The sequence below is a fragment of the Diplotaxodon limnothrissa genome, linkage group LG2, assembly GCF_057381915.1.
Source record: "Diplotaxodon limnothrissa isolate DT_005_m linkage group LG2, D_limnothrissa_male_GT1.1, whole genome shotgun sequence".
Classification (NCBI taxonomy): domain Eukaryota; kingdom Metazoa; phylum Chordata; class Actinopteri; order Cichliformes; family Cichlidae; genus Diplotaxodon; species Diplotaxodon limnothrissa.
This window is the reverse complement of record NC_140597.1, coordinates 15,524,020-15,538,383: the sequence shown is the minus strand read 5'-3', so window position 1 is coordinate 15,538,383 and position 14,364 is coordinate 15,524,020.

Below are 14,364 nucleotides of genomic sequence, written 5' to 3'. Positions count from 1 at the left end.
AAATACTTTTTTATGGTTTGTTGAAAATTAACAACTACTTCAAGAAATGACATCTTTGCCAGTACTTTGTGTCCAAAGGAATGCTGAAAGCAACTTAAAAGATGTAATGATTAAAAAGGAAAAACACTATTGGACTCACTGCTGGAATTATACTTGCCTAATAATGTGCACTGTAATATGTACTGTTCTGTACAGTGTATAGATCTGGATCACGTGCCAGATGTGCATACACATGGAAATTAGTCACGTGTGCACGCTAGAAAATAGGATTGCGTCCTCTTGTTAGCAAGAAGCAAATTTTTGTTTCATCATGTTTAGTTGGGCAAAAAACAAACGAGTAAGACTAAGGATGCAGATAATAATATATAAACTGTCTCAAAACCATACGGTACATGAAATAAGCATTCCATTTTGTTTTGTCTTACTCAGATTTCAGGGATCATGTAGACTCAGGGATTTTGTTCACAGAGTGCACTTGCAGAAAATGAAACTGAACAAACACACAAACTGAAATTAACTTTGTTTGATGGTTATAGTTTCTGTGGCTTTTGGTAATGAAAAGCTTTCTGATCCTCCCTTGTCACAGAAGGTAGCACTACATGTTTGATTTGGCTGAGTTTTAAAGGACTGCCCTGCCTGACACAACACCAAAGAGGATTTGTGTCCCCTGCTGCATCAAGCTTTTCCTATTAACGCAAATGCACTAAATCACTACACTATGGATCAGTTGCACCTTTTATGAGTAAATAATATAAAAATAATTATATAAACACTGAATCTCACTGACATTGATTTGTGCATTAGCCAGAGGATAAAAACATGGAACATGGAGAACTCTGTGTGTGTGTGTGTGTGTGTGTGTGTGTGTGTGTGTGTGTGTGTGTTGCCATAACCCTGTCAGTATAGACTCAGGAGCATTGACACAATAATAACCCCATTCTACTCCTCAAGGCCCCCAGTCATATTACTATTCACCGGTCCAAATATGGAAATACAGCCGGTGCCTCAGAGATAACAGAAGGTACTGTGTGTGTGTGTGTGTGTGTTGTTGTGCCAGTCAAACTTTGTAGAGAGGATGGAAAGACATAAAGTAGAAAAAAAAGATGGTTAATTTGGTGTCACTTTCTTTGTAGGTTTTAAAGCAACTTGTGTCAGTTGATGACGTGAGCAACTGGTGACACAATGAAGAAAAAAAAACTGTTGGTGTGTGCTCAGACAGCCCCATGTGTCAGCTAAAGATAACATTTGAAAATAATATTTGTTGAAGGATTCATTAGAGAGAATCTGTAAATAATAATTTCTGTCATATACACTCACCAAACCTCTTTATTCATTGAAGTATCCAGTCATGCGGCAGTGTTATCTCTGAGGTACGTACAATTCAGTATAAAGTATGATCCTGTATATGTACATGAAACCAGGCCAAAGAGTTTATACAAAACATGGGCATGTCTTCTGGGCCTGAAAAGTCAAGCCAGTGTTACCGTGCCTTAAATCTTCTGGTTTCACTCACAAGTCTGGTTGTAAGTCTGTGTCTTTAACCACAGCAACATCCTTTCCTAATCTAAAGTCTATGGACACGGTTTCAATTCTCAAAAAAAAAAAAGACTTAAAAAAGGCTTGTTTGGGGTTTTTTGTTTCATAGCGTAGGGTATGTTTTGACAATTGATATTTCAGCATCACTGCACGCTATGGTATGAGTGTGCAGTGTCCCTCAGTTCTACAGTCAGTATGGCAGCTTATATTTGGATACTAAAGGTGGGGCCAAGAGCTCATTTACACATTTTCCTGTGCTCACATCTTACCTCACTACCAGGGTAATACTGAGTGGCTTAGTAGTTTAGTGTCATTTTAGCTCTCAATCTGGCAGATCCCATTTGTCAGATAATAATCTTGCATATTACCAGCAGGATATACTGAACCCGCTCTGCATACCTTAGTTCTGCACTGTTAGCTGTAATGGTGTTACAGTTCTGAAACAGAGACCAAAATTGCAATACCAATACCAGCAATTGCAGTTGTCCATGTTGTATGGTATGGTAGTGTCATTTAAAAATCTAATGAGATGTATGTTTGTGCATGTATCCTTGCAACTATGCATAGATTTGAGCTGAAAGTATGAAAAAGAGCTTGATTTAGTAAGAGACATACCGTGATGTTACTTACTGTCATCACATAATATGAAGAATTAATAGAGTTCAGGCAGTGATACTCAAATAAGGATATGTGTGCATACATAAGCCATGTGTTCAGGAGTGCACACTACATATGCATCAGTTCATATCCGTGCACCCACTTATTCTTGCATGTCTGCTTGTGTGCATGTGTACATAACAGACTATTTGTCAGGATCGCAAATGACTGGCCTATTAATTAGAAATGATGCTGAAACCATTGGAGACAGCTGGGAGAAAAGTCAGAAGCCAAAAGTTCAAAAAGGCAATGCTTCAATTAAAATATTCATTAAGACTATCCCGTTTACTCCATCATCCGTGACAGATGACTTGCTATTGCTAGTCGGACTTAATTTTCTTCCAACAGACACACACACAAATGAGCACATGTACACAAACTACCTGCGTCACCATGACATCCTGTGTGCTTTATTAGGTACTTTGTAACTGTCATTTGCTGGGGGAAAATTGGTTTGTCTGCTCTCAGACAAACTCTTGCTCTGTTGCCTGTGTTCTCACAACGCAAATGATGCCGTCCGTCTCTCTCCCTGGTTGCCTTTCAAAAAGTTGGAGGAAATGAGATGTTAAAGAGTGTCCAATAGAAGGTCCAGGTTCCAATAATGTTCTCAAACGCTGCATTTTCAGAAACAAGGTTCATTGAGCACATTCTGCAAAGGCAGAGATGAGAAACTGGGACAAATCCAAATGTCAATATAGTGTAGAGCCACCACAGTCCACTAGACCACTAGAAACAACTTCATTGTGCTTTGGTAGTAATAAGGTCCTAGAACTCTACTGGAGTGACACATTCTTACCCCCAGCTTACTGACGCTTGGTCAAGAGCCTCTTCTCATCGTATTTTAACAGAAGTGGTAAATAATTTTCCTCACTTCATGAATCAAAGGGATTCTGCTTTACAGGGAGTGCAGAATTATTAGGCAAATGTGTATTTTGTCCACTTCATCCTCTTCATGCATGTTGTCTTACTCCAAGCTGTATAGGCTCAAAAGCCTACTACCAATTAAGCATATTAGGTGATGTGCATCTCTGCAATGAGAAGGGGTGTGGTCTAATGACATCAACACCCTATATCAGGTGTAGAGATGGCACGATACCACTTTTTTATGTCCGATACCGATACCGATATCATAAATTTGGTTATCTGCCGATACCGATATGAATCCGATATAGTGTTTTTTAATCAACAAAACTGTTTTTTTTAAATATCTTGCTGCATTTTGTATAAGTTCATACTCAAGTTTAAAACAACAACTACACTAAAGCTATTCTGTTATACCTGTATGCAAAAAAAAAAAATTTCATAGTTCAGCAATACTGATCAATCTAATAAACTTAAACCTACACCATCCTCCCTATTCTGGTATTTTAAAGAGTACTTAGCATAAATATTAAGCAACCTAACTAATAGGGTTCCAACTCCCAGCAACAACAAAAATAAATAAATAAAAAATAGGGAACCACCCCTCACACTCCACCTCATGATGCTTAATCGACGTAATCAACCTTAATTTGATTCAGTGTGAAAAAAAATGCACAGAAATCAATTATTTTTCAAGAAATATTAAATAGATTCAACATCTTTCTTCAACAAAATTGCAGACTGCACAGATGGTACCTTTCCAAAGGAAAAAGTACTATAGCTTACTAGGGTATATATATTAGACTTAATAGTCACTATATACTATATACAGTAATTGACTTCTATTCATTTTACATCAAATTAAAACTTTGGGTGTAAGATTCGGATAATTATTTATTAAAAGCTAGACATTTTAAATGAGAATAAGAAAGAAAAGTATGTCTTTGTGCCCCCTTTTCCCTGTTAATGCCCTATCGGCCCCCCTGGCTAAACTTTGCTAGATCCGCCCCTGCACAGTTACCAGCGTCAGCTACGTAGAAAAAGATCCTCGAGTAGAAAGTAATATTAAATAAATTCTAACAACAGCTTATCAAGCTTAAACGTGCTGCTGTTGTTCAGCCACTGGTTTCCTCTTTCTGGTGCAAAGTGGGCCAAAAACAAACCAGAGAGACGGACTCACTCGCGACAGAAAAGCCGATCAGCTGATCGTTAAGCAGTTTCATGATTGAAGTAGCAGCAAGAAGAGGCAGTCGCTCCATATATCGCTTGTTAAGCTTAACGCAGGAATGCTTTACATACATTCAGAGATGGACTTACACACTTGCTTTACTTCTCTCGGGGATAACTTTGTCGGAGATGACATGCCGGGTTGGTAGCGAAGCTCCAAATGGTATCCAGACCACCAACAGGTCCCGCATGCCACAGCCGCTCTATCACGTGATGCATACTGCTCCGACGCAAAGCTTCTGAAGCGTGATCATCGAACAATCAAGCGTTTCATTCAAAATAGTCAACAGGGTCGCAAGAAGCGTGGGGAACAACCAAGGCGCCAAATAACTGCCCATGAACTGAGAAAAGTCAAGCGTGCAGCTGCCAAGATGCCACTTGCCACCAGTTTGGCCATATTTCAGAGCTGCAACATCACTGGAGTGCCCAAAAGCACAAGGTGTGCAATACTCAGAGACATGGCCAAGGTAAGAAAGGCTGAAAGACGACCACCACTGAACAAGACACACAAGCTGAAATGTCAAGACTGGGCCAAGAAATATCTCAAGACTGGTTTTTCTAAGGTTTTATGGACTGATGAAATGAGAGTGAGTCTTGATGGGCCACATGGATGGGCCCGTGGCTGGATTGGTAAAGGGCAGAGAGCTCCAGTCTGACTCAGACACCAGCAAGGTGGCGGTGGAGTACTGGTTTGGGCTGGTATCATCAAAGATGAGCTTGTGGGGCCTTTTCGGGTTGAGGATGGAGTGAAGCTCAACTCCCAGTCCTACTGCCAGTTTCTGGAAGACACCTTCTTCAAGCAGTGGAATAGGAAGAAGTCTGCATCCTTCAAGAAAACATGATTTTCATGCAGGACAATGCTCCATCACACGCATCCAAGTACTCCACAGCGTGGCTGGCAAGAAAGGGTATAAAAGAAGAAAAACTAATGACATGGCCACCTTGTTCACCTGATCTGAACCCCATTGAGAACCTGTGGTCCATCATCAAATGTGAGATTTACAAGGAGGGAAAACAGTACACCTCTCTGAACAGTGTCTGGGAGGCTGTGGTTGCTGCTGCACGCAATGTTGATGGTGAACAGATCCAAACACTGACAGAATCCATGGATGGCAGGCTTTTGAGTGTCCTTGCAAAGAAAGGTGGCTATATTGGTCCCTGATTTGTTTTTGTTTTGTTTTTGAATGTCAGAAATGTATATTTGTGAATGTGGAGATGTTATATTGGTTTCACTGGTAAAAATAAATAATTGAAATGGCTATATATTTGTTTTTTGTTAAGTTGCCTAATAATTATGCACAGTAATAGTCACCTGCACACACAGATAACCCCCTAAAATAGCTCAAACTAAAAACAAACTAAAAACTACTTCCAAAAACATTCAGCTTTATTGATGAGTTTTTTGGGTTGATTGAGAACATGGTTGTTGTTCAATAATAAAATTATTCCTCAAAAATACAACTTGCCTAATAATTCTGCACTCCCTGTAGAGTCAATTTTCCATGTGAGTACAAACAAAACATGCAGAAAACCTTATAGAAGTCCACATTAACAGGCACATTAAGTTGTTGATAGCGCAACCATACAATTTCATACCAAAAGGCAGGCATTGGCTTCCTGTGAGGGACTGTTTGAGGGGGTTTTTTTTGTTGTTTTTTAATGCTTTGGGTTTACTTTTCATCTCTAACTTTAGGTTCTCTGTTGCTTTCTTGTTTGGTTTATATATGAAATTATGCCATTAGTTTAAAGCACTAAAAGTTCTTGGCAGTAAGACTATGTAGTTAGGTGGAGGGGGTACTTTTAGTGTGGGCTAAAATAAAACCCTTGCTGTTTTAAACAAATAGGAAATTCCACCCATCTGCAACCATCTTTTATAACATTTTCTTGTTAGTACTGTTGCTTGTCAGTACTAACCTGCAGTTAGATGTAGAACAGGTTGACTAGAGAGATACATACAAAAATATTCCATCGATGGTGTTTTGATGATGGTGGTAAAGAGGGATCTTCAACATGTGTTCATTAAGCCATATGGAATGGGACACATCTAGTAACAGACCACTGTAGTCAGGATAGAAATATTTCATGCTAGGATAAAGGTCACTCAGAACAACTTTGTAGTGATTTGCAGTAACCCTTCCATCTAAGTGGAGGAGTGCATCCAAAGTTTCAGCATAACAAAGCCACAGTATTCCCTCACTGTAGGGATAAAATACCTGTCAATGATATTTTTCTAATGGGAACCACATTTAGTGGAACGTGCAGGCTCACTATTGACAGCTATGAGCTGTAAAAAACATATTTTTCTCATAGACAAACTATGAGAAAATGCAGGCAGGAGCCTAACATTTATATAAAATTTCCCACCTCCACTTTAGCTGAACAATTAGATTGTGGAACTCGTCAATCTTGGAAGTCAAAGCATACAAAAGGTAAATTTCCCATTAAAATAGTAATTAAAATTAATCCATCTACTCAGTCATCTGTGACAAATTGCTAGCACGAGACTCACTTTAACGTTTCTTTCAAAGTTCCCTGAGTCATCATGTGTTGCAGTATGCAAAGCAGCCTAAGATGTAATCCTGCTTCTCCACATTGGATTATCCATCTGCGTCATGGAGGGAAGTGTCCCTTGGTACATTTTTTACATTTAAGCCTTCACTGCTGTCAAATTTTTAATTTTCTGTGTCTGCATATCTCTAAATGCACATGGAGGAAATTACTTAATAATTTTGTGGACTTTGATACTGTTACACTATGTTCCATTTACAGTAATACTCTGTTCAAATCTGTAATGGGTATTTTAATCATCAATATAAGTGTGAGAAAAAAAACGTGCTGTTTTATATTCCATCGACAGTACCCATCAAAAGTTTGGATTTTCTTCCTCTATTTTATGCATTGTAAAACAAAAATAAAGCTATTACAGCTAAAAAAAATTAAACACGTTAAATTGACGTAGCAAATCGAATATCCTTAAACAATTTGTTTTCTATTTTCCATTGCTCAAAGTAGTCACGATTCACTCATTAGGGTGATACAAAAATATTCTAAATTAAAGATTCTTAACTTACTGCTCTCAACTGATATTTCTGCAGATCCTGAGTTTGAACCAAGGCATACTTGATTTAGGTTTTAAAATGTTTGTTCTCATAGCAGTTCACCAAATATTTTTTTTTGTCTAGTATTAAAAAAAGTATAAAAAATAGACATACCTTCAGGTTCTGAAGTGGAAAATCAATGCAGCAGTGCTTAAAACTTGCCATCTTTTAAAGGCCAGCAAGGGACCATACTACTTGTGGTTGTGAAAAGACTGCTGTCCAAGTGCATTTGGGCACTTCACTTGTTCCACATTTTTTCATGTTTTAACTTCATTTCAAAATGGATTAAATTCAGTTTCACAACTTCCTATGATGTCATCAACTTTTTTGTTTTGTCATTATTGGGTCTTGTGTCAAATTTTGAGGTAAATAACTCATTTAATCAATGTTGGAATAAGGCTAAATCTCGTTTCATTTCATGACCCAAGACTTTGTGGACTGGTGCCAGCTGAACTACCTCCAGATCAACGCCAGTAAAACCAAGGAACTGGTGGTAGACTTCCGCAGGCACAAGCATTCTCCACTGCAACCACTGAACATCCAAGGTATGGACATTGAGGCTGTGGACAGCTACAGGTACCTTGGTGTTCATCTGAACAATAGACTGGACTGGACTCATAACTCAGACGCCCTCTACAGGAAAGGGCAGAGCAGGCTGTACCTGCTGCGGAGACTCAGGTCGTTTGGAGTGGAGGGCCCACTCCTGAAGAAATTCTATGACTCTGTTGTGGCTTCTGCTATCTTTTATGGTGTGGTCTGCTGGGGCGGCAGCATCTCTGCTGGGGACAGGAAGAGACTGAACAGGGTGATCCGAAGGGCCAGCTCTGTTCTAGGATGCCCTCTGGACCCAGTGGAGGTGGTGAGTGACAGGAGAACGGCGGCTAAGCTGTCATCCCTGATGGACAACATCTCCCACCCCATGCAGCAGACTGTGACAGCACTGAGCAGCTCCTTCAGTGGGAGACTGCGGCACCCACGGTGTGGGACGGAGAGATTTCGCAGGTCTTTCCTCCCCACTGCTGTCAGACTCCATAATAAAGACTTTAACTGATCAAGCACACACATCCATACATATGCAATAATACTAAGTGCAATAATCCTTTCTGTCATCGTTGTATTTTTACTCAGTTGTATATAGTATTTGTATTTGTATTCTATTTTTATCTTATTGTATATTTATTTTATTTTATTCTACTGTATATAGTATTTTATTTTATTCTATTCTGTACAGTTGTGTACTGTATTTATTCTTATTGTATTCTAATTTTTGCCTCATAACTTTTGCACTGTCCACTTCCTGCTGTGACAAAACAAATTTCCCACGTGTGGGACTAATAAAGGTTATCTTATCTTATCTTATTTTAATGGATTGAGACAGAATAAAAACCAAAAGTCTAGAAAACCACAGTAGATAAAAGTTACAAATGTATTTTCATTGAGTGGAATAAATATGTGTGTTAGCCCTGCGACAGACTGGCGACCTGTCCAGGGTGTACCCCGCCTTTCGCCCTATGACAGCTGGGATAGGCTCCAGCGCCCCCCGCGACCCTGAAAAGGATAAGCGGAAGCGAATGGATGGATGGATGGATGGATGGATGGAATAAATATCAGATGCCCAAGGAAAACATGACTTAGCAATTGGCGGAGAAACCCTTGTTGGCAAGCACTCCGGTAAGACCCTTCTTGCAGTTGGTCAGCTGGTGACCACATCTCAGAGTGTTTGACCCATTCCTCTTTACAGAAACTAAATCTTTCAGGTTTCTAGGCTGCCACTTGGCAGCTAAAATCTTCAGCTCCCTCCACAGAATTTCTATAGGATTGATGTCTGGAGACTGTCTAGGCGACTCCCGGAACTTAATATCTTTCTTATTTAGCCCTTCTTTGTTGCCTTGGCAATATGTTTTGGGTCACCTATCAACAACCCATCTTCAGTGCTTTGTGTGAGGGAAGGAGGTTATGGTTATGGTACATCGGCCATTCCATTAGCCCCTCAATTTGGTGATGTCATGCTGTACCCTTAGGAGAAACACAGCCTCAGTGTCTTTCCATGTCTGTGCTTCACAGTGGGAAATGTGTCCTTTGGCATCAACTCGTGTTTGAATGAAGAAAATGCTGAATGTGACCCAAAGAGCTCAAGTTTGGTTCTATCTGACCACAGCACTTTGTCCCAAGCTTTATCCGAATCATTTACTGTTCACTGGAAAACTTAAGACATACCTGACCAGGGCGATCTTGCAGGTACTGCAAGATTCCAATCCATCATGGTGTAGTGTGTAGTGTTTTTGGAGACTGTGTTTCCTACTTCCTTCTGAACATTAACAAGTTCCTCCTGTATAGTTCTGGGCTGATCCACTTCATGATCATGCTCGTAACCCAATAGAGCTCAGACGTATTTCTATTGTCAGGAAACTTATGGGAGCCAGTGTTGAAACTTTAACAGGAACTTTCCTAAATCTGTTAAGGGGTGGTGTGGGTTATCTGGGTATGCTCATCGACTAACTACTTGTGATCGTAAATAGTCCAGCTTCATAGATCCATCCCTTGCTTGTCACATTTGGTTTGAAAACATCAAGAAGGCCCAGCTAATTATCTTGAGCCGGTACACCTTTGCAAAAGAGATTTACTTCCTGATTAAATTAAGGTTTAAACTGTTCCTTTCCGAATGCTTTCTCTTTTTGCATTAGTGTTTTATTTCATCATGCCCTGCTGTTTTTTGACTTCGTCATAGAAGCTGCAGATTAATTACAACCTGTCAAAGAGAAATTATTTTTTTAAGAGATTACAAACTGAAATGTCAGATAAAACTGCAGAAGTGCAGGTAATGAAGTGTGGAGGTATGTTTTTGGTGTACATGACTGTGTTTGGAGTTATCTGCTCTTGAATGTGCAGGACTTTTCCTCCCCATTCATTTCATTATAAGTGAATCTATGACATGCTGGGCTTGTTGGGTTTTGCTTACTGAATGCAGAAACTAAATAAGGCATGAGATAAAGAAGCACTGCTGTATGTGTGTACGCACATGTTTGTGTAAAAGCATGCTTGCTGAGCCTAAATGAGCTCTATATAGAAAAGCCTCAGTCAGCTGGTGGATCATCAAAATAAATCAAAAAAGAAAATGTGCAAAAACGTAAACAAGTCTGACAAATGTGATGTGTTAGTATTTGCAGATGTGAAGCATTTGTCTATTCTCCCACAATATCCACCTGACTTTGATCAATGCATCGTGCATTATTGTTACTGTAGTGAGCGTATACACGGTGTGCCCTCAGCAAGTAGTCTAACCACGGCTCTGTTTTGATTGTCTTAAATTTTCTTTTCTATAGCCAAGTGCTGCCTTTAAACGGTACTGATTGATGAGACTGAGTTAAGTCAAGACAGGATTGTAAAGCCCATCAGTATAACGCCAAATAAAAACTGAGAATTCCTAAGCCTTCTAACTTCACAATTACTGAGGGTGTGGGTTTTAAAACTGCTTGCGCATTACTTTTGCAAACTGATTTAGTGTCTATGCACTGCCTGATGCAGGATGCAGTGCTAGTGGTGCTTTTAATTTCCTTATTAGAGATTAATGGTCTCTATCATTCAAGTAATTAATTGTGATAACACACAGTAAACAACACAACACTGAAAAATGGGAAAGTCTTGATAAGTCGCAATTAATTAAAGCTCTTTAAAGTTAGACAGATAATCTCTTTTTTCTCTTGAAGTTTGAATTCCTCTGTATTTTTTATTTGAAGTTGGAGGTCCTGTTGTTTTAGTCATTAATTATAGCAGGTAAACATTTAAGGCCACAAACCTTTAAATGAACCTTGTCCAACTAAATTCACGTATGTATGGTAAATTACTGAGTGCAGCAAACGTAAGCCACTGCATGTGTGTCTGTCGCACAGTTATCACACTTACCTTGTAGCTTATAGGTTTTGCACCTGGGTGCACAAGATTTCCATATGTCTTCTGCTTCCCTCTGGCGCAATAGGTGCTGACATGAAAAAACACACATCTTTTAATGGGCATAAAGCCACATTACATTTTTTCCACAGTTCATTTTTCCTATGGGAACTTTAAATACTTTGTTTCAATGAGAAATGGCTGACTCATAAGCATCCATACGTGACAAGCCAGACTCATCTAGTGTCAGGTGCAAGGCTGTGCTATACTGCTCTGTGTTACTGCACAGCAACAGTACTGCTCAGTGCCAGTGCAAATGCATGTTTTTAAATGACTTGATTTTTGAAGAATAAATATAATATGATTATGCCTTTACTTGTACTAGTTCTTCAATTATATGCGTGATGCTTGAACAGAAAAAACATTATGAAGCCTGCCTTTGTATGCACTCTTATGCAACCATCACTTAACCTCATTTGATGTAAAAAAGACTAAAATGTGAGAGCGATCAACAACTTTTGAGGAGTGACATTTACTTTTAATTCATTGCACAGGGGGATGAAAATGTCATGTAAAGAGCGAACTGAGCAAATTCGGCCAGAAACAGCATTTCATCAATGCAAACACAACATATAAACCCCTACAGACCTCTACAAAAGTCATATGCTAAACACTTATACATGAGCTTTAATGCTAACACAAAACTAATAGTGAGAGATGCTTCCAGACTCAAACTGATGTTCAAGAGCATGCAGACCCAACTAAGCATAGACGGATTGATGTTTAACAGGTAACATAAGCAGAGATAAACAAATATTTCTAACTACAGCAGCATCACTTTTCCTTGAAGTGCTTTGCTTCGTGGTAATACTTAAAAAGGCTACTAAAAGAATGGGAAAATCAAATGGGAAAATGAAAAGTTTAGTGTAAAGATATGAACTAGCGATTACACAGGTGATGTAGTAAAACATTGGTAATGTAATGTAATCTACTTATTTATGCTACCTGGAAACTAATTAAAGTAATGTAAAATTAAAGAATAGTATGTAATACCTTTTTTTGAGTAACCACTCCAACACTCATAACCCAGTACATCATCACACTTACCCCTGAAGAAACTTACAGTAAAAAGTAACAGAAAGTAGACAGATATTCCCGGGAATCCACACAGAACATGTTCTCAAATTCTCAGTCATCTGCTGACAATTTATATTGCAATCAATCAACTACACTATTAAACCAGACAACGGACTTCAAGCAGATTTCAATGATGTGTAACGGGAACTGTAACCAAGGCTTAAGAATGCAAAGACAATCTGGCAACCAGAAGAAAAACAGCTACAGTAAATATCGGAAGATTATAAAATACACCATTAGTCAGATTTCATGCGAGTCATACAGAAAACTGACCTTTGATGTGCCATTAATGTTCAAATCACAGTCCTGAATTCTGGTAAGACAGCTTATTGTACAACTCTTATGAACTCTGCATTCAAATACATTAGCAGTTTGAATGACTGTAACAGCACAGAGATCACAGAGGTTGTGTCCAAATTCATGGGCTGCATCCTCCTGAGGACCCGGCCTTCGTGGTCTACGTGGGCCGGGTCCTCAGAAGGTCGGGTAGGCCGGAAGTAAACGGCCGTGAAATTGGACGGTTAGCGTCACCGCTGTCTCGGTGGAGTTTAATAAACTCAGCCGTCTGCTCCTTGCTATCTAAAATATAACCAGACACTGGCGTAAATTCTCGACTGTCTCATACTTCTGTTTAATCAGTTTTCTGTTTGACGTTTAGTCAGCTGTGTAAAAACCAAGGAGGAACCCACTCAGGGGATTAATAAAGTTTAATTTTATCTAATCTAATCTAATAACTTTAATCTCAGCCAAACCGATTTACTCACGAACAAACAAAACACTGAAAAAAGCCCAACAATAACATTTTTAGGTTGTCTAAGTGACTTATATATTACGTTTAACCCGAGCAGCGAAAGTCTGCGGTGATCTGAAAATGATGTGCCGGGAGTCGTGCCGTTCTCGGCCGCATCAGTAACCCTCGAGCTCCCGGCTAGCTATCGAGCTGGTGGGTAGCAGACGCCTCCAAAGATATTTGATGTTTACACAGCTACTTTCTCGCCTGAAAATATGTTAAAAGTTTATTTTGTGACCCAGAAAGATTAGTATGAGTAATTTTAAAACTTAGTAGCAGCCGCCATTGTTGGAAACTGGAGTTTGGCTGGGCCGCGCTATGAATTCTGGGATATGGTAGGCCACGAAGGACACACCCGACCCATCCTTCAAATTCGGAGAAAAGGAGGACGCATTTGTCGGCTGCATTCGGAGCAGTCTACGAATTTAGACAGCCTTCGGCACGTCGCTGTGACGTAATCGGTCTACAAATGCGGCCTCAGGAGGATGCAGCCCATGAATTTGGACACGACCAGAATCTCTGTGAAAAATTAAGTTCTGTTTTTTAGGGGTGTCAGCAGAGATGGGCAGTAACGCGTTACTTGTAACGCGTTACTGTAATCTGATTACTTTTTTCAAGTAACGAGTAAAGTAAGGGATTACTATTGCAAAATCGGTAATTAGATTACCGTTACTTTCCCGTAGGAACGCTGCGTTACTGCGTTACTAAAACCGTGATTTTTTTTGCGAGAATGTCTCATGACAGTGACGTAAGCAAGTGCGACGTTGGTGACAGCAGCTGTGTGCAGATCAACAATGGATCATATATCGAGTGCGGGAGAGAGTATGAGCGTGCAGCGTTTAAAGTGTGGAAGTACTGACCTTACTTTGAGTTTGATTCCATAAAAAGTGACAAAAACATTAGCGTCCATCGTGCGTGGGAAGAAAACTTCTTTTTACAGCGAAAAAAACCCCTAAACTTCCGAGCAAGCACCGAGTAGCTACGACGTGATGGGAAACTCACAGAGACACTCACGCGGATTCTTCAACTGACCGCAGCACACCTGCACCAGGGTAACCCTCCGCCTACCCTGCTCCTGCTTTACAGGTGAAAATAGAGCAAAAGGACCGCTGAGTCTTTGACTTTATTTATTTTCTGCTGTGTTTTACTTGCATCTGTTTGAAAGAGTGA